At 38.3% G+C, this 22,764-nt stretch overlaps 1 long non-coding RNA gene across 1 annotated transcript in view; it reads right to left on the bottom strand.

The window, feature by feature from the left end:
* Window positions 1–824: 824 nt before the first annotated feature.
* Window positions 825–22,764, bottom strand: part of LOC123389285 — an 80,084-nt gene continuing 58,144 nt past the window's right edge. The window contains exons 16-18 of the long non-coding RNA XR_006603857.1: window positions 4,118–4,209; window positions 3,066–3,165; window positions 825–2,154 (exon numbers count right to left, since the gene is read on the bottom strand). This is a non-coding gene — a long non-coding RNA (uncharacterized LOC123389285). The remainder of the gene's footprint in view (window positions 2,155–3,065; window positions 3,166–4,117; window positions 4,210–22,764) is intronic.

The following is a 22,764-nucleotide window of genomic DNA, read 5'->3' as shown; positions in this document are numbered from 1 at the left end:
CCCAGACCTCAAAGCCAACTTTTAGAACACTATTAAACATTGTCAAATGGTGTTTTCCCTTGCTGCAGTAAGTTTAACACACAGCTTTTGTTGATTATAGTTTTTTTTTCCTTGGAGTCTTTTGGGGTAATAAACCAGCAACAATGTACTGGTCAAACCTGAGAAACATTCCATTAAAAACTGATTAAATTAAGAATGTGTAATAATTTCGCATGTAAGTGCTCTGAAAGTACCAGTCAGTGAACATTATCAATATAAATAAATCAATATCACTTGGAAGAAAAGAATCAAGGTGATCAGTATTTGTAAAGGTTTTGGTACGTATTTTGAAAAAATCTGAAAAGTCATGAAAAAGAGTAAGGTGAGCACTTGCCCCCCAAAGCAAAACTTTCAGATGTAGAAAAAATATCAAGGGAGAAAATAAACCCCCCATCACAAAGTGAAAATATTAACAGTAATTAAAATTGTTTAATAAAGTGAAAGACATACCTTATTCTTGGGTAGGAAGACTTATATTATTAAAAACCAAATTCTCCCCTAAATTAATTTATTAAAGTTGATGAAATTGCAGTCTAAACTGTAATTTCTTTCAACGAGAAGACACATGAAACAGGAGGCAGAAGAAGAGACACACAGATCCACAGAACAAAAATGGTGCCAGTCACAGATGAGAATACAGCACGTGTGCAAGATGGCATTACAGATAAATGGGCAATTATTGGCAAATAATCGCAAGTAATGGCAAATAACTTGGCAACTTTAAGATTTCAAATCAAAAAAATTTCTCATGATTTAAGAATTTGAATAAAAGAAAGACAAAAGAATAAAAGTTAACATAGGTGAACGGTTTTATGAAATCAGTATAAATCTTTTTCCAAAATGTCATGAAACTCATAAGCCATTAAAGCAAACATGGTTATACTTGGACATATAACAATCATACACATTCTTATAACAAAAATAAAGTTTAAAAGTGCATAAAAAATATCTGTAAAGCTTAACAATCCAAACCTTTTTTCCTCAATAATAAATTAGCTCTTCAAAATTAGAAGATTAAACCTCCACCCCCAAAATTGGACATAAAGAGGAAATTAAAGAATACAAATGGCTAATAAACATATGAAAAATGATCAAACTCAAAAACAAAAGAAATACAATTTAAGACAATAGTTTGGGCTATCACATTTGCAAAAAGTTTAAATATTTATAAAATCCATTATCTGTGTAGTTGTGGGAAAGCTGGCAATCTCATTCATTGCCATTTGAAGATAAAGTTGTTAACACATTTTAAGGAAATCTTGTAATAATTTTAAATGTGCATAATCCCAGTATTTCAACTGCTAAGTAATTTATTATTATATAAGAGACAAATGCAAAATTATTGATAGGGAGGTTCACTGCACAAAAATTTTGTGCTAACAAATATCTATGGATGAGAAAGTCTTATAACATTTAATTATATTTCATCTACAAAACAGTCATGCAGTCATTCAACAAATGACACAGATGTATATTATTGAAATAGAAAAGGGTATTAAAACTGTAAAATGAAAGGCAATTTGCACAAGAATGTGTACAGTATGGCCCCACTTCCAGAACCCCTCTAAATAGTTTGTGTATATGTGTGTCTGTGTGTGTGCATCTATCCAATTAAAGAATGCACACAACTCTTAAGAGAAGAAAACTCTGGGGGAGAGAACTGGCAGAGAGGAGGGCACATAATTTATATATTAGATATTTAAATATGCTTTGAATTTTTGAAAAAAAATTGTGCAGTTTATTTTAATATATCCTATTTAAAATTTTTACCATATGGTAAATGGAAATTATAAATTTATATTTATGGGAGCACTGAGAAATTCCACCATTTTGAGTTTCTTGTATAATAATATTTCCTCTACTGAGGCTCCTGGGATTGAGTCAAGTGGCAGCAAGGGAAACAGTCACCATGCCCAAATTAAAGTCTCATCGATGATATCCCAACATGAGCATTTCTCAGTTAAGCATTTCTTATCTGCAGGAGGTGTCCACTGCAACACAGGAAAGAGAGGAATCGCCAAGAATAAAGAAGAGTGTATCATTGTTTTGGTGCAGTTGGTGGTAGAAGTAATGGCACCCTCAATAACAAATCGACCTCATATTGGTGGTCACCACCTGCAAGGATACAGAGGAAAAAATGGCAAAGGTGAGAGACATTTTCTAAGGAGCACACTGAGGACTATGAAATCCTTATATACTCTACGTCTACATGTGCTATGTAGAATCTACTCAGAGGACAAAAAGAAAGCCACATTTTCAGATGCTGCATTCACCATGTGGCCAGAAAAATTACTTTAAACCTTCCTAAATCAACATCAGTGCTACTTTTTCTTCTTCACCAAGCTAAAAACTAATAGATATCTTCAATTAACTAAGAATTTTATCTCTTTCTCTCTGTATTGGACCTTAAAATTCTAGGTCACTCATTCATTTGATCAATTATTTCAGACAAAACTATTATCCTTCCTTCCAGTCTAATAGATACTGAAAACCACTAAATCTCATGCACACAACCACTTTCTGTTAACAGAATGAATTCAGCCAAGTAGGAGCTTAGATCATTGGATAAGAAAAGCTAAGGAAATCTTTCATATTCACCATAAACACACTAACAGAAATATAGAATATCTATGAAGGTATATAAAAAAATCTGTATCTCTTTTTAAAAATATATTTATTTATTTATTTGAGAAAGAGAGAGAGAGAGAGAAGAGAGGAAAGGAAGAGGGAGAGGAAGAGAGAGTTTTAAGCAAACTCGGCACTGAGTGTGGATCCCGACACAGGGCCCTGAGATAACAATCTGAGTGGAAACCAAGAGTTGGATACTTAACAGACTGCACCACCTGAGAAGCTGTATCTCTTAACTCCGATGCACTGTGGCCCTTGAGTCAATTAGAATATAGCCAAAATCATCAATCTTCAATTAGAATATAGCCAAATCATCAATCTTCAGAAAACTAACATATATTTTCCTACTTAAATATGATTGCTCCTAGAAATCAAGAACTATTCTGAAAAAACATTACCTTCAAAGTGTGGTCCTCAGACCACAGTCTCCTTGTCTGAAGAGTCTTGTTTCAGAGATTTACTGGTATCATTCATACCCAAGAGTTCCCAAGAAGTAATCTGAGGGAGAAAAATGAGAAATACCACTTCTAGTGAAAAAGGTTAATCAGCTGGATACTGGGAAGTTATTCTTTGGTACTCTTTCATATTAATTTCATTTGGGAGCTGTTTCTTACTCTCATACAGCTCTGAAACTACAGCTATTTGCACTATAACTCTATACATTTCAATATCAACATATTTTATCAGAACCTTTCTCTCCTGTGCATTTCCAAGACAGCCTGAATTTCTTGAATCCCACTGAAAATCATGCCTCTTTTCCCCCCATAATTTATCACTTTCTGCTTAGTTGGCCAGGTTATTTACAAAATCACTTAAATAATCTACTTATATATCTATATTCAATAAAAGTTCATTGAGAACCTATTCTATGCCTGGCAATCCATAGGTACTTGTATCACAAAAGTAAACTAAAAATATCAGGTCATTGAAAGGGAGTTGGGGGAAATTGGAAGGGGAGGTGAACCATGAGAGACTATGGACTCTGAAAAAAATCTGAGGGGTTTGAAGTGGCGGGTTGGGAGGTTGGGGTACCAGGCGGTGGGTATTATAGAGGGCACGGATTGCATGGAGCACTAGGTGTGGTGAAAAAATAATGAATACTGTTACACTGAAAAAAAAATCAGGTCATAAGAAATTAAAAGCCTATTTGATTAGTCAAACATAGAAATAAAGACCTGAGAAGCAACTTAGTAAATGGTCTTATAGAAGTTGATTCTGTTTTAGGAGTGATTGTTGAGGAAGTCCCCTATTTGGTAAGACCTGTCAGGACCCACAGATACAACTCCCAGTTTTTGTGCCCACTATTACCTGGATATTGGATGGGTTTTTAATGATATTTCATTACAACCAAATGTCATCAAGCTTAAGAAGAGTAAGATCTATCAACTGCTGTCCCTCTTGGGATTTTTTTTTCCCAGTAATTATGCAGTTCCTGATAATGTAGTCATACCTGCAAGGGCGTCCAAAAGGCCACAGGTAGCACTGACTTAAAAATAATTTGTCATCTCACTCTCTGGAAATGGCATATGCATCCATCATTATCTGGCAGGAAAAAAAAAGAGGAAAAATAACGAATTAAGAAAAAATATGCAGATATAAATATAAATTTATCTATATACACAAAGAGCTGTGTATGTAATCACATTTTGCAATAAAATATTCACAAATTGTGGGTATCATGTTTTACAGATTTTGAAGGGTGGATATTACTAAGTCTTTATGTGTCATGGGCACAACCTTCAAATTTGTACTGCTCTCCCTTCCCCTGAGATCCAATAGACCCCAAAATTGGCTGGCTAATAATTATTTTAGCAAAGTAAAATATTCTTATCCTATTAAGACTGCATGTTACAAAACATTTTTACTATTATACATAGATCATTAAAAATATGGTTTCTCTATTACTATCTGGTGAAGTCCAAGGGACTTTCCCAACAATTCCAATTACAAAAGAAAATTGTTATTTATCAATGTTTTCAAGACCATCTTCAGAAGAAAATACACACATCAATAACATACAAATATTTGGAAAAATTAGACTAAACTAAATTACTCTTTTATAACAACAGTCAAATATTTGCCACAAAACAAAGTTATTTTCTTAAATCTCAAATTTACTGATTACTCAGTGAACTAGAACTATGTCTATCTTAAAGCAATGTCCTAAAATGTCTTTCTGAAGTCATCTGTAGAACATCATATCACAAAGTTAATCAAATATATTTTTAAAAAAATCAAATATATTTAGATTTTCTTCTTTTAACATGTAAACCATTAAAATATCTTAAGTACTAAATTTATGTAGAGGTGTAAAATGTTAACCTTTATATAAAGAAAAACTAAGCAAAAAACCCATAATTGTTACAAAGTATATTTGTCTTCTGAATATAAACATATTGATACAATACCACTGTCTTCTTTATTTCAGTTCCTGTCTACTGACAAATTTAGAGATATTTATCATTATGTGGTATCTTATAATTCTATTTTCAAATATATTTTCACCAAAATTATCTTAGTAAAGATTTTAACAACAGATATTTTAAAGAGTTATTTTTATAAGATCCATATATTTAATAATGTATTGGCATATATGAGAGTAGTTCCAGATAATTTATTTCCAACAGAAGTTTGGCTCCTGCTGAACAAAAGTTTATAAATCTCAGGGGCCAAAATAATGGGATAACATTGTGCATATATAATTCTCTGGTCTCAGAGTAAATTTGATTCTGAAAATTGCTATTAGCAAATAAATAGATGTGGACCTTGGGGTTTTCTCAAAGTCCCAATGAAAGACAAAAGCCTTTCCTTTCAAAGGAACCACACAGATAAAGTTCTTCAGAAAATATTTAAGATCTAAATTAGAATAATATATCCTGGAAGAAAAAGATATTAAATGAATCTAAATGGGAAAAGAACCACTGTCACTGAAAAAACTGCTACTACTGAGGAAATCTTGACCAACTGTAGCAACTGCTCTAGCTTCCATCACATCTGATTCTTACAGTTAGATGGCAGAAATAGATTTTCTTTAGACTTGTATGATAGTGTTTATCAACATTTAAAAAAATTATTATCACCTTCATGGATATCTTTTTTAGACATCTCCCCCTAGTTTTCTTAACCTTAAACTTTAATACCATAGATACGTTTTATATCACTTATGTATGGTGGCTGTCTGGAGGGCCATGATACACTTAATATTTAAGATTTCTTTTGCTCCCAAGAACTAATTTTCACCTCAGAAATATGACATCAACTCTTTTGAGAGCCAAGGTGTACAGTAAATTGAGGAAAATAACTAAACAGGTTGGGAGTGCATACAGTCTTCCAGCTTGTCATGAAATGTGTTTACAGTAGTTTTTTATTCTTTTCTAATGCTTGTACCCAACAGGACACACTATTGAGGGCTCAGGGATGTTCTCTCAATCACATACCTTACTTTGTCCAATGTCATCTTCTTGCCTGAAAAGAACTATGCTTTTATGCTTTGGTCTAAACACAAAAATGCCCCAAATCCTAGAATCCATAGGAATGGAAAATATGGAGGACTCACAATATCATTAATGTATGCATCTAAAGTTGAGATTATGAAAGGTCTCCTAAAATTGATTAAGTTATTGACTAATTAAAACAGACATTGGCTAGAAACATAGATAAATATGAATGGGTTATACGATAGTGTCAAGGGACCTTCTGGAAGTTTCACAGAGATAAGCACTGATATTGATTGGAATCTAATCAGTGGCACATTGTTGAGTCTTAAGTGAAACTATACCTTGGATTCCTCCATATCCATCTCCCCTCAAGAAAACACAAGGTAAATAATATTTCTTTTTTTAATTTATTTTTTATTTTTAGCATAACAGTATTTATCATTTTTGCACCACACCCAGTGCTCCATGCAATCCGTGCCCTCTATAATACCCACCACCTGGTACCCCGACCTCCCAGCCCCCGCCCCTTCAAAACCCTCAGATTGTTTTTCAGAATCCATAGTCTCTCATGGTTCACCTCCCCTTCCAATTTCCCCCAACTCTCTTCAATAACATGGAGGACATGGGGAGATAGAGAGGTAAATAATATTTCTGATGGAATCTAGAGGTCATTAGCAATGTCCCTCTTTCATTCCTAACTTTTTTGGTTTCTTGTTCAGTCTAATTAAAGTCTTTTTAGATTTTAGAGTTTCATTAACCTTTGAAGAAATGTAACTTTTGGTCTCATGGGTTTTCTTTACAGTTTTTTGGAGGTTTTATTTGTATTTCATTGACTTTGTTCAAATATTTATTTACTTCTACATACTTGATTTTCTAGTTGAGTCTTTTTCTTGTATCTTAAGATAGGAGTTTAGATTATTTATTTGATATATTTACTCTTTTCTCATAGTCATTTAAAACTATAAATCTTGGGTAATGGGCAAGATGGTGGAGAATTAGGAGATCTTGTTTCAACTGGTCCCCTAAAGTGAGCTGAATGTCTACCAGAACACTCTGAACACCCACAAAATCAGCCTGAGATATAAGATTATACACTTCTGGATCTCTTTGGGGACAGAAGACATCAATGGAGAGGTAAACCACAGTGGAAATGCTTGGACTGATGTGGGAGGATAATCAGAAGGGGAGCAAGCCACCAGAAGTGACCCATTGGAAAGAAATACCCAATAAAAAAGTGCCCTGTGGGACGCCTGGGTGGCTCAGTTGGTTAAGCAGCTGCCTTCGGCTCAGGTCATGATCCCAGCGTTCTGGGATCGAGTCCCACATCTGGCTCCTTGCTCAGCAGGGAGTCTGCTTCTCCCTCTGCCTCTGCCTGCCATTCTGTCTGCCTGTGCTCTTTCTCTCCCACCCCCCTGATAAATAAATAAAATCTTTTTTTTTTAAAAAAAGTGCCCTGTGATTGGGGACCATCATTAACTTGGAGTCTGGTTAAAAGCACTCAAAAAGAGGGGGGAGGAGTCAAGATGGCGGAGAAGTAGCAGGCTGAGACTGCTTCAGCTAGCCGGAGATCAGCTAGATAGCTTATCTAAAGATTGCAAACACCTGAAAATCCATCGGCAGATCGAAGAGAAGAATAACAGCAATTCTGGAAACAGAAAAACAACCACTTTCTGAAAGGTAGGACCGGCGGAGAAGTGAATCCAAAGCGACGGGAAGATAGACCCCGGGGGGAGGGGCCGGCTCCCGGCAAGCGGCGGAGCAACCGTGCACAAAATCAGGACTTTTAAAAGTCTGTTCCGCCGAGGGACATCGCTCCAGAGGCTAAACCAGGGCGAAGCCCACGCGGGGTCAGCGTGGCCTCAGGTCCCGCAGGGTCACAGAAGGATCGGGGGTGTCTGAGTGTCGCAGAGCTTGCGGGTATTGGAACGGGAAAGCCGGCTACAGAGACAGAGCCGACAGTAAGCTCACAGCTCCGTGTTACCTTGAACCGGTCGCAGGCTCGGTGAGCTCGTAGCGCGGCTGGAGGTCAGGCAGACGGGAGTAACTGGGCGCGGTTCTCTGAGCGCGCACTGAGGAGTGCGGCCCTGGGCTCTCGGCTCCTCCGGGCCGGAGACCAGGAGGCCGCCATTTGTATTCCCGTCCTCTGGAACTCTACGGAAAGCGCTCAGGGAACAAAAGCTCCTGAAAGCAAACCCGAGTGGATTACTCACCCCAGCCCCAGGTAAGGGCAGTGTAATTCCGCCTGGGGCAAAGACACTTGAGAATCACTACAACAGGCCCCTCCCCCAGAAGATCAACAAGAAATCCAGCCAAGACCAAGTTCACCTACCAAGGAGTGCGGATTCAATACCAAGGAGAGCAGCAGAATTCCAGAGGAGGAGAAAGCCAAGCACGGAACTCATGGCTTTTTTCCTGTGATTTTTTTTAGTCTTGCAGTTAATTTAATTTTTTCTTTTTCATTTTTTTTTTCTCGCCTTCGGGTAAAATTTTTTTTAACTGTTACCTTTTTCTTTTTTAACGATTTTATACTAGTTTATCTAATATATATATTTTTTCTTTTTTACATTTTTCTTAGGTGTATTCTTTTTTAAAAAATTCTTTTCTTTTCTTTTCTTTTTTTTTTCTTTTATTTTTGTTTTTTGTTTTTTTTTCTTTCTTCCTTTTTGAACCTCTTTTTATCCCCTTTCTCCCCACTCACGATTTTGGATCTCTTCTAAATTTGGTTAAAGCATATTTTCCTGGGGTTGTTGCCACACTTTTAGTATTTTACTTGCCCCTTCATTTACTCTTATCTGGACAAAATGACAAGACGTAAAAATTCAACACAAAAAAAAGAACAAGAGGCAGTACCGAAGGCTAGGGACTTAATCAATACAGACATCGGTAATATGTCAGATCTAGAGTTCAGAATGACAATTCTCAAGGTTCTAGCCGGGCTTGAAAAAGGCATGGAAGATATTAGAGAAACCCTCTCGAGAGATATAAAAGCCCTTTCTGGAGAAATGAAAGAACTAAAATCTAACCAAGGTGAAATCAAAAAAGCTATTAATGAGGTGCAATCAAAAATGGAGGCTCTAACTGCTAGGATAAATGAGGCAGAAGAAAGAATTAGTGATATAGAAGACCAAATGACAGAGAATAAAGAAGCTGAGCAAAAGAGGGACAAACAGCTACTGGACCACGAGGGGAGAATTCGAGAGATAAGTGACACCATAAGACGAAACAACATTAGAATAATTGGGATTCCAGAAGAAGAAGAAAGTGAGAGGGGAGCAGAAGGTATACTGGAGAGAATTATTGGGGAGAATTTCCCCAATATGGCAAAGGGAACGAGCATCAAAATTCAGGAGGTTCAGAGAACGCCCCTCAAAATCAATAAGAATAGGCCCACACCCCGTCACCTAATAGTAAAATTTACAAGTCTCAATGACAAAGAGAAAATCCTGAAAGCAGCCCGAGAAAAGAAGTCTGTAACATACAATGGTAAAAATATTAGATTGGCAGCTGACTTATCCACAGAGACCTGGCAGGCCAGAAAGAGCTGGCATGATATTTTCAGAGCACTAAATGAGAAAAACATGCAGCCCAGAATACTATATCCAGCTAGGCTATCATTGAAAATAGAAGGAGAGATTAAAAGCTTCCAGGACAAACAACAACTGAAAGAATTTGCAAATACCAAACCAGCTCTACAGGAAATATTGAAAGGGGTCCTCTAAGCAAAGAGAGAGCCTACAAGTGGTAGATCAGAAAGGAACAGAGACCATATACAGTAACAGTCACCTTACAGGCAATACAATAGCACTAAATTCATATCTCTCAATAGTTACCCTGAATGTGAATGGGCTAAATGCCCCTGTCAAAAGACACAGGGTATCAGAATGGATAAAAAAACAAAACCCATCTATATGTTGCCTCCAAGAAACTCATTTTAAGCCCGAAGACACCTCCAGATTTAAAGTGAGGGGGTGGAAAAGAATTTACCATGCTAATGGACATCAGAAGAAAGCAGGAGTGGCAATCCTTATATCAGATCAATTAGATTTTAAGCCAAAGACTATAATAAGAGATGAGGAAGGACACTATATCATACTCAAAGGGTCTGTCCAACAAGAAGATTTAACAATTTTAAATATCTATGCCCCCAATGTGGGAGCAGCCAACTATATAAACCAATTAATAACAAAATCAAAGAAACACATCAACAATAATACAATAATAGTAGGGGACTTTAACACTCCCCTCACTGAAATGGACAGGTCATCCAAGCAAAAGATCAGCAAGGAAATAAAGGCCTTAAACGACACACTGGACCAGATGGACATCACAGATATATTCAGAATATTTTCATCCCAAAGCAACAGAATACACATTCTTCTCTAGTGCACATGGAACATTCTCCAGAATAGATCACATCCTCGGTCCTAAATCAGGACTCAACCGGTATCAAAAGATTGGGATCATTCCCTGCATATTTTCAGACCACAATGCTCTAAAGCTAGAACTCAACCACAAAAGGAAGTTTGGAAAGAACCCAAATACATGGAGACTAAACAGTATCCTTCTAAAGAATGAATGGGTCAACCGGGAAATTAAAGAAGAATTGAAAAAAAATCATGGAAACAAATGATAATGAAAATACAACGGTTCAAAATCTGTGGGACACAACAAAGGCAGTCCTGAGAGGAAAATATATAGCGGTACAAGCCTTTCTCAAGAAACAAGAAAGGTCTCAGGTACACAACCTAACCCTACACCTAAAGGAGCTGGAGAAAGAACAAGAAAGAAACCCTAAGCCCAGCAGGAGAAGAGAAATCATAAAGATCAGAGCAGAAATCAATGAAATAGAAACCAAAAAAACAATAGAACAAATCAACGAAACTAGGAGCTGGTTCTTTGAAAGAATTAATAAAATTGATAAACCCCTGGCCCGACTTATCAAAAAGAAAAGAGAAAAGACCCAAATAAATAAAATCATGAATGAAAGAGGAGAGATCACAACTAACACCAAAGAAATACAAACTATTATAAGAACATACTATGAGCAACTCTACGGCAATAAATTTGACAATCTGGAAGAAATGGATGCATTCCTAGAAACATATAAACTACCACAACTGAGCCAGGAAGAAATAGAAAGCCTGAACAGACCCATAACCAGTAAGGAGATTGAAACAGTCATTAAAAATCTCCAAACAAACAAAAGCCCGGGGCCAGACGGCTTCCCGGGGGAATTCTACCAAACATTTAAAGAAGAACTAATTCCTATTCTCCTGAAACTGTTCCAAAAAATAGAAATGGAAGGAAAACTTCCAAACTCATTTTATGAGGCCAGCATCACCTTGATTCCAAAACCAGACAAGGATCCCACCAAAAAAGAGAGCTATAGACCGATATCCTTGATGAACACAGATGCGAAAATACTCAACAAAATACTAGCCAATAGAATTCAACAGTACATTAAAAGGATTATTCACCACGACCAAGTGGGATTTATTCCAGGGCTGCAAGGTTGGTTCAACATCCGCAAATCAGTCAATGTGATACAACACATCAATAAAAGAAAGAACAAGAACCATATGATACTCTCAATAGATGCTGAAAAAGCATTTGACAAAGTACAACATCCCTTCCTGATCAAAACTCTTCAAAGTGTAGGGATAGAGGGCACATACCTCAATATCATCAAAGCCATCTATGAAAAACCCACCACAAATATCATTCTCAATGGAGAAAAACTGAAAGCTTTTCCGCTAAGGTCAGGAACACGGCAGGGATGTCCATTATCACCACTGCTATTCAACATCGTACTAGAGGTCCTAGCCTCAGCAATCAGACAACAAAAGGAAATTAAAGGCATCCAAATCGGCAAAGAAGAAGTCAAATTATCACTCTTCGCAGATGATATGATACTATATGTGGAAAACCCAAAAGACTGCACTCCAAAACTGCTAGAACTTATACAGGAATTCAGTAAAGTGTCAGGATATAAAATCAATGCACAGAAATCAGTTGCATTTCTCTACACCAACAGCAAGACAGAAGAAAGAGATATTAAGGAGTCAATCCCATTTACAATTGCATCCAAAACCATAAGATACCTAGGAATAAACCTAACCAAAGAGACACAGAATCTATACTCAGAAAACTATAAAGTACTCATGAAAGAAATTGAGGAAGACACAAAGAAATGGAAAAATGTTCCATGCTCCTGGATTGGAAGAATAAATATTGTGAGAATGTCTATGCTACCTAAAGCAATCTACACATTTAATGCAATTCCTATCAAAGTACCATCCATCTTTTTCAAAGAAATGGAACAAATAATGCTAAAATTTATATGGAACCAGAAAAGACCTCGAATAGCCAAAGGGATATTGAAAAAGAAAGCCAACGTAGGTGGCATCACAATTCCGGACTTCAGGCTCTATTACAAAGCTGTCATCATCAAGACAGCATGGTACTGGCACAAAAACAGACACATAGATCAATGGAACAGAATAGAGAGCCCAGAAATAGACCCTCAAATCTATGGTCAACTAATCTTCGACAAAGCAGGAAAGAATGTCCAATGGAAAAAAGACAGCCTTTTCAATAAATGGTGCTGGGAAAATTGGACAGCCACATGCAGAAAAATGAAATTGGACCATTCCCTTACACCACACACAAAAATAGACTCAAAATGGATGAAGGACCTCAATGTACGAAAGGAATCCATCAAAATCCTTGAGGAGAACACGGGCAGCAACCTCTTCGACCTCTGCCGCAGCAACATCTTCCTAGGAACAACGCAAAAGGCAAGGAAAGCAAGGGAAAAAATAAACTACTGGGATTTCATCAAGATCAAAAGCTTTTGCACAGCAAAGGAAACAGTTAACAAAATCAAAAGACAACTGACAGAATGGTAGAAGATATTTGCAAACGACATATCAGATAAAGGACTAGTGTCCAGAATCTATAAAGAACTTAGCCAACTCAACACCCAAAGAACAAATAATCCAACCAAGAAATGGGCAGAGGACATGAACAGACATTTCTGCAAAGAAGACATCCAGATGGCCAACAGACACATGAAAAAGTGCTCCATATCACTCAGCATCAGGGAAATACAAATCAAAACCACAATGAGATATCACCTCACACCAGTCAGAATGGCTAAAATCAACAAGTCAGGAAATGACAGATGCTGGCGAGGATGCGGAGAAAGGGGAACCCTCCTACACTGTTGGTGGGAATGCAAGCTGGTGCAGCCACTCTGGAAAACAGCATGGAGGTTCCTCAAAATGTTGAAAATAGAACTGTCCTATGACCCAGCAATTGCACTATTGGGTATTTACCCTAAAGATACAAATGTAGTGATCCAAAGGGGCACATGCACCCGAATGTTTATAGCAGCAATGTCCACAATAGCCAAACTATGGAAAGAACCTAGATGTCCATCAACAGATGAATGGATCAAGAAGATGTGGTATATATATACAATGGAATACTATGCAGCCATCAAAAGAAATGAAATCTTGCCATTTGCAACAACATGGATGGAACTAGAGTGTATCATGCTTAGCGAAATAAGTCAAGCAGAGAAAGACAACTATCATATGATCTCCCTGATATGAGGAAGTGGTGATACAACATGGAGGCTTAAGTGGGTAGAAGAAGAATAAATGAAACAAGATGGGATTGGGAGGGAGACAAACCATAAGTGACTCTTAATCTCACAAAACAAACTGAGGGTTGCTGGGGGAGGGGGGTTAGGAGAAGGGGGTGTGATTATGGACATTGGGGAGGGTATGTGCTTTGGTGAGTGCTGTGAAGTGTGTAAACCTGGTGATTCACAGACCTGTACCCCTGGGGATAAAAATATATGTTTATAAAAAATAAAAAATTTAAGAAAAGATAAAAAAAAAAAGCACTCAAAAAGAGCAAAACATCTTAAGGGGCAACTGGTGGAATCAGGCAGTCATGGGCACAGGCCAAAGCCCACATTCCCAGGACAGTCACCGCTGGTGACTACCCAGGCCGGAGAGTCCAGCGGGGTCAAGCGGGGCCTCCGGTCCATGGTCCCTGAGCCCATGGCTTTCTGCTGCTTGTGCCACAATTCAGGCTGAACACACTCCCGCTCGTACCTGAGAGAACCAGATGTGGGCGCCAGCCAGTGTTCTCTAGGACTGCAGACTTCCACAACCAGCCACAGGGTCCAGACGCTCCCAGCCTATGCCTGAGAGAAGCCAGTGTAACCTCAGGTCAGAATCCCTCAGCAGGCAGCCCTCCATGACCTGCATGACCAGTGGGTCTGAGCACACCTGGTATGGCCCTAGACTCCAGACAGCAGTCCCGGCAAAGGCAGCCACTTAGACAGCTCCCTAGACCAATATCTCTCACAGTTTTAGTGGAATGGTGGTGCGGAATAAAGAAGGGGCCTCAGGTGACCACTGGGATGGTGACTTGGGGTACACACAGCCTATGGGTGGTTGCACTTTTCAGTGGTTTAGAGAGAGGAAGTCTGTGTGTGTGCTGTGGACCACCCAGAGGGGAACAGTCTGAGGCTTTTCTCTGAGGCAGAGGTCTGGGTGCATACAGATACTTTCTTTGCTCTGACCGTCCAAAAATCCACAAAAACCACCAAAGAACAAAAACCTCCAGGGAACAAAAGCTTGAAAAACTGGTTTCCACAGAGCCCAACCCCTTGATAACCTGCAGGGCAATTCAACCCAAGCAAGACTGACAGGAGAACAATGCAGCAGCACTCCCCCACTCAGAGAAGCCAAAACACAACAGGGTCCCCATAAAACTGTAAAACCCTAACACCAGGGGAAAACAATATATTAAGCTCATGGTATTCCCCTAAAACAGTCAACAAAACAAAGAGGCAACCCAGGGAATGGGAGAAGATATTTGCAAATGACAGTATAGAAAAAAGTCTGATATCCAGGATCTATAAAGAACTTCTCAAACTCAACACACACAAAACAGAAAATCATATAAAAAATGGGCGGAAGATATGAACAGATACTTCTCCAATGAAGACATACAAATGGCTAACAGACACATGCAAAAAATGTTCATCATCACTAGCCATCAGGGAGATTCAAATTAAAACCACAATGAGATACCACCTTACACCAGTTAGAATGGCCAAAATTAACAAGACAGATAACAACATGTGTTGGAGAGGATGTGGAGAAAGGGGAACCCTCTTCCACTGTTGGTGGGAATGCAAGTTGGTGCAGCCACTTTGGAGAACAGTGTGGAGATTCCTCAAGAAATTAAAAATAGAGCTTCCCTATGACCCTGCAATTGCACTCCTGGGTATTTACCCCAAAGATACAGATGTGAAAAGAAGGGCCATCTGTATCCCAATATTTATAGCAGCAATGGCCATGGTAGCCGAACTGTGGAAAGAACCAAGATGCCCTTCAACGGACGAATGGATAAGGAAGATGTGGTCCATGTACACTATGGAGTATTATGCCTCCATCAGAAAGGATGAATGCCCAACTTTTGTGGAAGAGATTATGTTGAGTGAAATAAGTCAAGCAGAGAGAGTCAATTATCATATGGTTTCACTTATTTGTGGAGCATAACAAATAGCATGGAGGACATGGGGAGATGGAGAGGAGAAGGGAGTTGGGGGAAATTGGAAGGGAAGGTGAACCATGAGACACTATGGATTCTGAAAAACAATCTGAGTGTTTTGAAGGGGCAGGGCGTGGGAGGTCAGGGTACCAGGTGGTGGGTATTATAGAGGGCACGGATTGCATGGAGCACTGGGTGTGGTGCAAAAACAATGAATACTCTTACACTGAAAAAAATAAATTTTTAAAAACCTGCATATTTCATAGATAATTTTTAAAAAATTTGTACTCATGATTCTTGTTCTTTTAATTTTTTTAAATCTACTTACCATTACAACTAGAGGTTTAATGCAACATATTCCATAATAACTTTAAAAAAAAATCTTATTTATTTATTTGACAGATATTACAAGTCGGCAGAGAGGCAGGCAGAGAGAGAGGGGAAGCAGGTTCCCTGCTGAGCAGAGACCCTGATGTGGACTTGATTACAGGACCCCAAAGGCAAAGGCCTAATCCACTGAGACACCCAGGTCAACCCATAATAACTTTTGTTGTTGTTGTTTATTTATTTATTTTTTTTATTTATTTTCGGCATAACAGTATTCATTATTTTTCACCACATCCAGTGCTCCATGCAATCCGTGCCGTCTATAATACATCACCTGGTACCCCAACTGATGAGGGAGCAGGAGGCTGGATGAGGACAAAGCAAAAGCTGGCGCCTTGCAACCCCTCTTCACCCGCTCCCCTCCATATGTGTAGCATTCCTCAGGCACCCCTGATCGCCATAAAATGATAAATAGTTAACTTGCAGGGATCGCAATCCTGCAGAACAGGAATCTCCCTTGCTCTACAAGATGTCCTAGAGACCTAAACAGGGAGGTTACCTTATCAATAGCACAAATTTCCAGAGGCAAATAACTCTTGGTTCCTAAAGCCCTAATGTCCCCCTCCCACCATAAACTGGAGGAGACTGGGGTAGAAGGGAATGTAAATGATAGCTGGATCATAATGCTCCACCAAGAATCTCCCAATTATCTTGATGTTAATAATGCCTGATCTAAAGACGACATTGATCAGGCCATAAGGGCAAAGACTCCCCCCGCCCCCGGCACCTTGTAGGCCCTCCCTAACATGTGAGAACTCTGTTGAAACCTCCCATCCCTTCACCACCTCCCCCCAACTGTGGGGTATATAACATGCCCACCTTCACAACCTGGGGCAGCAGCTCTTCCTGCCCATGGGTCCTGTCCCCGTGCTTTAATAAACCACCATTTTGCACCAACGACATCTTAAGAAATCTTTCTTTAGTCATCGGCTCCGAACCTCCTCACCCCACCGAACCTGACTTAGGTTCTGGGACTTCATCACAACCTCCCACCCTCCACCCCTTCAAAACCCTCAGATTGTTTTTCAGAGCTCAGTCTCTCATGGTTCACCTCCCCTTCCAATTTCCCCCAACTCCCTTCTTCTCTCTAACTCCCCATGTCCTCCATGCTATTTGTTATGCTCCACAAATAAGTGAAGTCATATGATGACTGACTTTTTAATTTGAACTTTTTTCATACATAAACCTGTGTTTCTGTTTCTTTTTCTTTTCTTTTTTTAAATATACATATAGATATAAGCTTAAGGTAATCTTTTTTCCCTATTCAATACTGCCCTTATATATAAACCAGTTTTATTTCCCTGTATCTCTGGTTATTGAATCCTTTAACAAAGATATCAAGATACACCCAGAAAAAACCAAAATAATGTTCCTCACCCATATCAAGGATTTATAACCATCCTCCTATCTTCTTCTTCTGTTAGTGTTTCTGTGTATTTGTTTTGTTCTGGGATCATATAAATCATATTCTTGGGATTCATTTTGGCTGGGCTCTTCTTTTTTTCCCTGTCCTTTATTTTGTCGGTCCTTTTGTTTGTTAGTTTTTATTTATATACCTTATAAATCTTACTTTTTGGGCTCATTTTGGCTGGGTTTTATTTTTTTGTTGTGGTTCTCTTTCTCTCTCTTTTTTTCTTTCTTCTTTCTTTTTGGTGGTGACCTCTGATTGCTCCAAAATGTTCCAGGGTGCACCTTGCCTGGATCACAGTTGTTACATTCAGCTATACATCCTCTCATCCACCTCTCACCAAAATGACTAGAAGGAGGAACACCCAACAGAGGAAAAATTCAGAGACTGTGCCCTCTCCATCAGAACTATTGGATATTGATATAAACAGTATGTTGGAAAGGGAAAACAGGGTAACAGTTATCCAGGCAATGGCTAGGTTGGAGAAAACCATTAGTGACAACATAGAACCTCTAAGGGAAGAAGTGAAAGCTGCCTGGGGAGAACTTAAAAATGCTATCAATGAGATCCAATCTAATCTAAATACTCTAACAGCTAGGGTAACTGAGGCAGAATATAGCATTAGTGGTCTAGGGAACAAAGTGATAGAGAAAAAGGATCAGGAGGAGGCATGTAAGAAACAGCTTAGAAAACATGAAAACCGAATTAAGGAAATAAATGATGCCATGAAATGTTCCAATGTCAGAATTATTGGGATCCCTGAGGGAGTGGAGAGAGAGAGAGAAGACTAGAAGATAAAGTTGAAAAAATTCTGGATAAAAATTTTCCCCAATCTGGGGAATGGAACCAATGCTCATGTCCTAAAGGCAGCGTGGTATTGGCACAAAAACACATGAACCAGTTAAAGAGAGTAGCGGGTCCAGAAATGGACCCACAACTCTATGGCCAAATAATGTTCAACAAAGCAGGGGAAAATATCCAGTGAAAGAAACAAAGTCTCTTCAAGAAATGGTGCTGGGAAAATTGAACAGCTATGTACAGAAGAGGGAAACTTGACCATTCTCTTATAACATACACAAAAATAAAACAAGAGAGACTGTGGAGTCTGAGAAACAAACTGGGGTTTTGGAAAGGAGTAGGTGAACCTGGTAGTGGGAATTAAGGAGGGCACATATTGCATGGAACAGTGGGTGTGGTGCATAAACAATGAATCTTTGAACACTGAAAAAATAAAGTTAAATTTAAAAAACAGATTTATCATTATATATCATCATATATCATTATATCATTATATAATATATGTTTTCATTTCTAATAATATTTTAACTTAAGGCCTGTTTTCTATATCAGAATAGAAACTCCAGTTCTCTTCTGGATATCCCTTGCATAATATAGCTTTACCCACCATTAACTTTCAAACAATTTGTGTATTTTATTCTAAATTGTCTTTTTCAAAAATAATGTATAGTTGCTTAATTTTTAAATTAATTTCTTTTCAGCATAACAGAATTCATTGTTTATGCACCACACCCAGTGCTCCATGTCTTATGTGCCCTCCATTATACCCACCACCTGGCTCCCCCAACCTCCCATCCCCAGCCCCTTCAAAACCCTCAGATTGTTTTTCAGAGTCCATAGTATGTCATGGTTCATCCCCCCTTCCAATTTCACTCAACTCCCTTCTTCTCTCCATCTCCCCTTGTCCTCCATGCTATTTGTTATGCTCCACAAATAAATGAGACCATATGATAATTGACTCTCTCTGCTTGACTTATTTCACTCAGCATAATCTCTTCCAGTCCCATCCATGTTGCTACAAAAGTTGGGTATTCATCCTTTCTGATGGAGGCATAATACTCCATAGTGTATATGGACCACATCCTCATCCATTCGTCCGTTGAAGGGCATCTTGGTTCTTTCCACAGTTTGGCAAACATGGCCATTGCTGCTATAAACATTGGGGTACATATGGCCCTTCTTTTCACGACATCTGTATCTTTTGGGTAAATACCCAGGAGTGCAATTGCAGGGTCATAGGGAAGCTCTATTTTTAATTACTTGCAGAATCTTCACATTGTTCTCCAAAGTGGCTGCACCAACTTGCATTCCCACCAACAGTGTAAGAGGGTTCCCCTTTCTCCACATCCCCTCCAACACATGTTGTTATCTGTCTTGTTAATTTTGGCCATTCTAACTGGTATAAGGTGATATCTCATTGTGGTTTTAATTCGAATCTCCCTGATGGCTAGTGATTTTTTACATGTGTCTGTTAGCCATTTGTATGTCTTCATTGGAGAAGTGTCTGTTCACATCTTCTGCCCCTTTTTTGACATTATTATCTGTTTTTTGTGTGTTGAGTTTGAGAAGTTCTTTATAGATCCTGGATATCAGACTTTTGTCTGTCCTGTCATTTACAAATATCTTCTCCCATTCTTTGGGTTGCCTCTTTGTTTTGTTGACTGTTTCCTTTGCTGTGCAGAAGCACTTGATCTTGATGAAGTCCCAAAAGTTCATTTTCGCTTTTGTTTCCTTTGCTTTTGGAGACATATCTTGAAAGAAGTTGCTGTGGCTGATATCAAAAAGGTTACTGCCTATGTTCTCCTCTAGGATTCTGATGGATTCCTGTCTCATATTGAGGTCTTTTATCCATTTTGAGTTAATCTTTGTGTACGGTGTAAGAGAATGTTCAAGTTTCATTCTTATACATACAGCTCTCCAATTTTCCCAGCACCAATTATTGTAGAGACTGTCTTTTTTCCATTGTATATTTCTTTCTGCTTTGTCAAAGATTATTTGCCCATAGAGTTGAGGGTCCATATCTGGGCTCTCTACTCTGTTCCACTAGTCTATGTGTCTGTTTTTATGCCAGTACCATGCTGTTAGATCACAGCTTTGTAGTAAAGCTTGAAATCAGGCAACGTGATGCCCCTAGTTTTGTTTTTCTTTTTCACCGTTTCCTTAGCAATTCACAGTCTCTTCTGATTCCATATAAATTTTGGATTGTTTGCTCCAGCTCTTTGAAAAATACTGGTGGAATTTTGATCGGAATGGCAATGAAATTATAGATTGCTCTAGTGAGTTTAGGCATTATTACAATGTTTATTTTTCTGATCTATAAGCATGGAATGTTCTTCCATTTTTTGTGTCTTCTTCAGTTTCATTCATGAGTGTTCTGTAGTTCCTCGAGTACAGATCCTTTACCTCTTTGTGTAGGTTTATTCCCAGGTATCTTATTACTATAGATTCCATTTATCTATAGTAAATGGAATCAATTCTCTAATTTCCCTTTCTGTATTTTCATTGTTAAATGTATAAGAAAGCCACTGATTTCTGTACATTGACTTTGTATCCTGCCACGTTACTGAATTGCTGTATGAGTTCTAGGAGTTTGTGGGTGGAGTCTTTTGGGTTTTCCATATAAAGTATCATGTCATCTGTGAAGAGAGAGAGTTTGACTTCTTCATTGCCGATTTGGATACTTATTTCTCTTTGTTGTCTGGTTGCTATTGCTAGGACTTCTCATATTATGTTGAACAAGAGTGGTGAGAGTTGGCTTCCTTGTCATGTTCCCGATCTCAACGGGAAGACTGTGAGTATAGCTGTTTAATTATTGATGGATCTCCCACTTTCTGTCTTTTAAACTTAATAGTCATATGGTTGGATTTATGTTCCCCCTTCTTCTTTCTTCTATATATCTTGCATCATTTTGGCCCCTCTATTCATTCTTAGCTGCTTTCGTTTTTTATTAAATGGGTACTTTGCTATTGTACTATTTAAATAATTTAGGGATCATTTTGTAATTATATATATTTAAGTAGGCTCCACGCCCAGAATGGAGCCCAATGTGGGGCTTGAACTTATGACCCTGAGATCAAAAGCTGAGCTGAAATCAAGAGTTGGATGACCAACTGACTGAGCCAACCAGACACCCTCCCTGTAGTAATTTTGTGTTATTACTTGGTATTTATCCTGTGCCTTTATTTTCCTGATATCTATTTTATCCAATAAAATAGATCTTAAGTTACCGCTATCTATTTCAAGTCAACACTAACTCTGTTATGTGGTCTTTATATGTCTTGAACTCAGTTTCAGAGAAATGTTTTTGCCATTCAGGTTTTCCAACAAATTATTGATGTCGTCATTGACCCAGGCATGTTTGTAAGTGGCTGACCATCTGAGATAAGTGACAGACACTAAACGTTAAGGATTTCGTGATCATTGGACACTAGGATCACATCTTGAAGTCAGGGAGAATAGCAAATACAATCAATGGCTAGCCAATGTAAGCATAAGCTTACTGCAATTTGGAGCATTATAATTCCCTGGAAAAATATCAGTATTCTTGGAACAAAATGCATACCTACTGTTTAATTTTCATATATTTGTTTCACTTACTAGAGAAAAGTAAATCTATAATCTTTTTGGATTTTGACCATCTAACAGTCCCCAAAAGACCAATGAACACTGAGAAGTTTCCATCAGCACAGACAAATGTGTAAATGGCTCACATGTAGACAGAACTATTTCTCAAATTTTCAGTGTTCATGTGATAATTCCCCAGGTCTCTTTACTACAAGTATATTTAGGCTGCCATCTATGCACTCAAATAGATAGCTTCACCCATGAATTGGATATGTATAGATCACAGTATAATTTAATCCCTCTAATGCATATAAATGGCTTAGCCTTCCTTTTTTTTCATTTACAAATATTTAAATTCTTTTGGGTTAACATGTAGTTTCATATCAGTTTCAGGAATAGAATTTAGTGATTCATCACTTACAAATAACACCCAGTTCTAAATATAACAAATGTCTCCCTTAATACCCATTGTCCATTTTGCCCATCCCCCAGATACCTCCCCTCCATCAGCCCTCAGCTTCTTCTGTATGATAAGGAGTATCTTGAGATCTTGATGTGCAGGGAATATGGTGGAAGAATGGGGGACCCTCGTTTCATCTGGTCCCTTGAATTCAGCAAGATATCTATCCAATTATTCTGACCACCTGTGAATTCAACCTGAGATCTAAGAAAAGAATTTATGTAATTCTACAAATAGAAAAGCAACCACTTTTGCAAGGTAGGAGGTGTGGATAAGTGAGTTGGAGGGGATATATTGGAAGATAAATCACCATGGGGTGTGAGCCTGCATAAACTCGCTACCAGAAAGAGGTATAGCAGTGGTGTGCAAAATCAGAACTTTTAGAAGTCTGCACCTGTTAGGGACATCCATACCAGAAATGTGTTCACATGGTGATGTGGGGCAGAATCCTAGGTGGACCAGTGTGG

The sequence above is a fragment of the Mustela putorius genome, unplaced genomic scaffold, assembly GCF_011764305.1.
Source record: "Mustela putorius furo isolate JIRA1106 unplaced genomic scaffold, ASM1176430v1.1 tig00003972_pilon_pilon_pilon, whole genome shotgun sequence".
NCBI lineage: Eukaryota > Metazoa > Chordata > Mammalia > Carnivora > Mustelidae > Mustela > Mustela putorius.
Note: the sequence above shows the minus strand (reverse complement) of the source record. Positions and strands in the feature narration are given on the sequence as shown.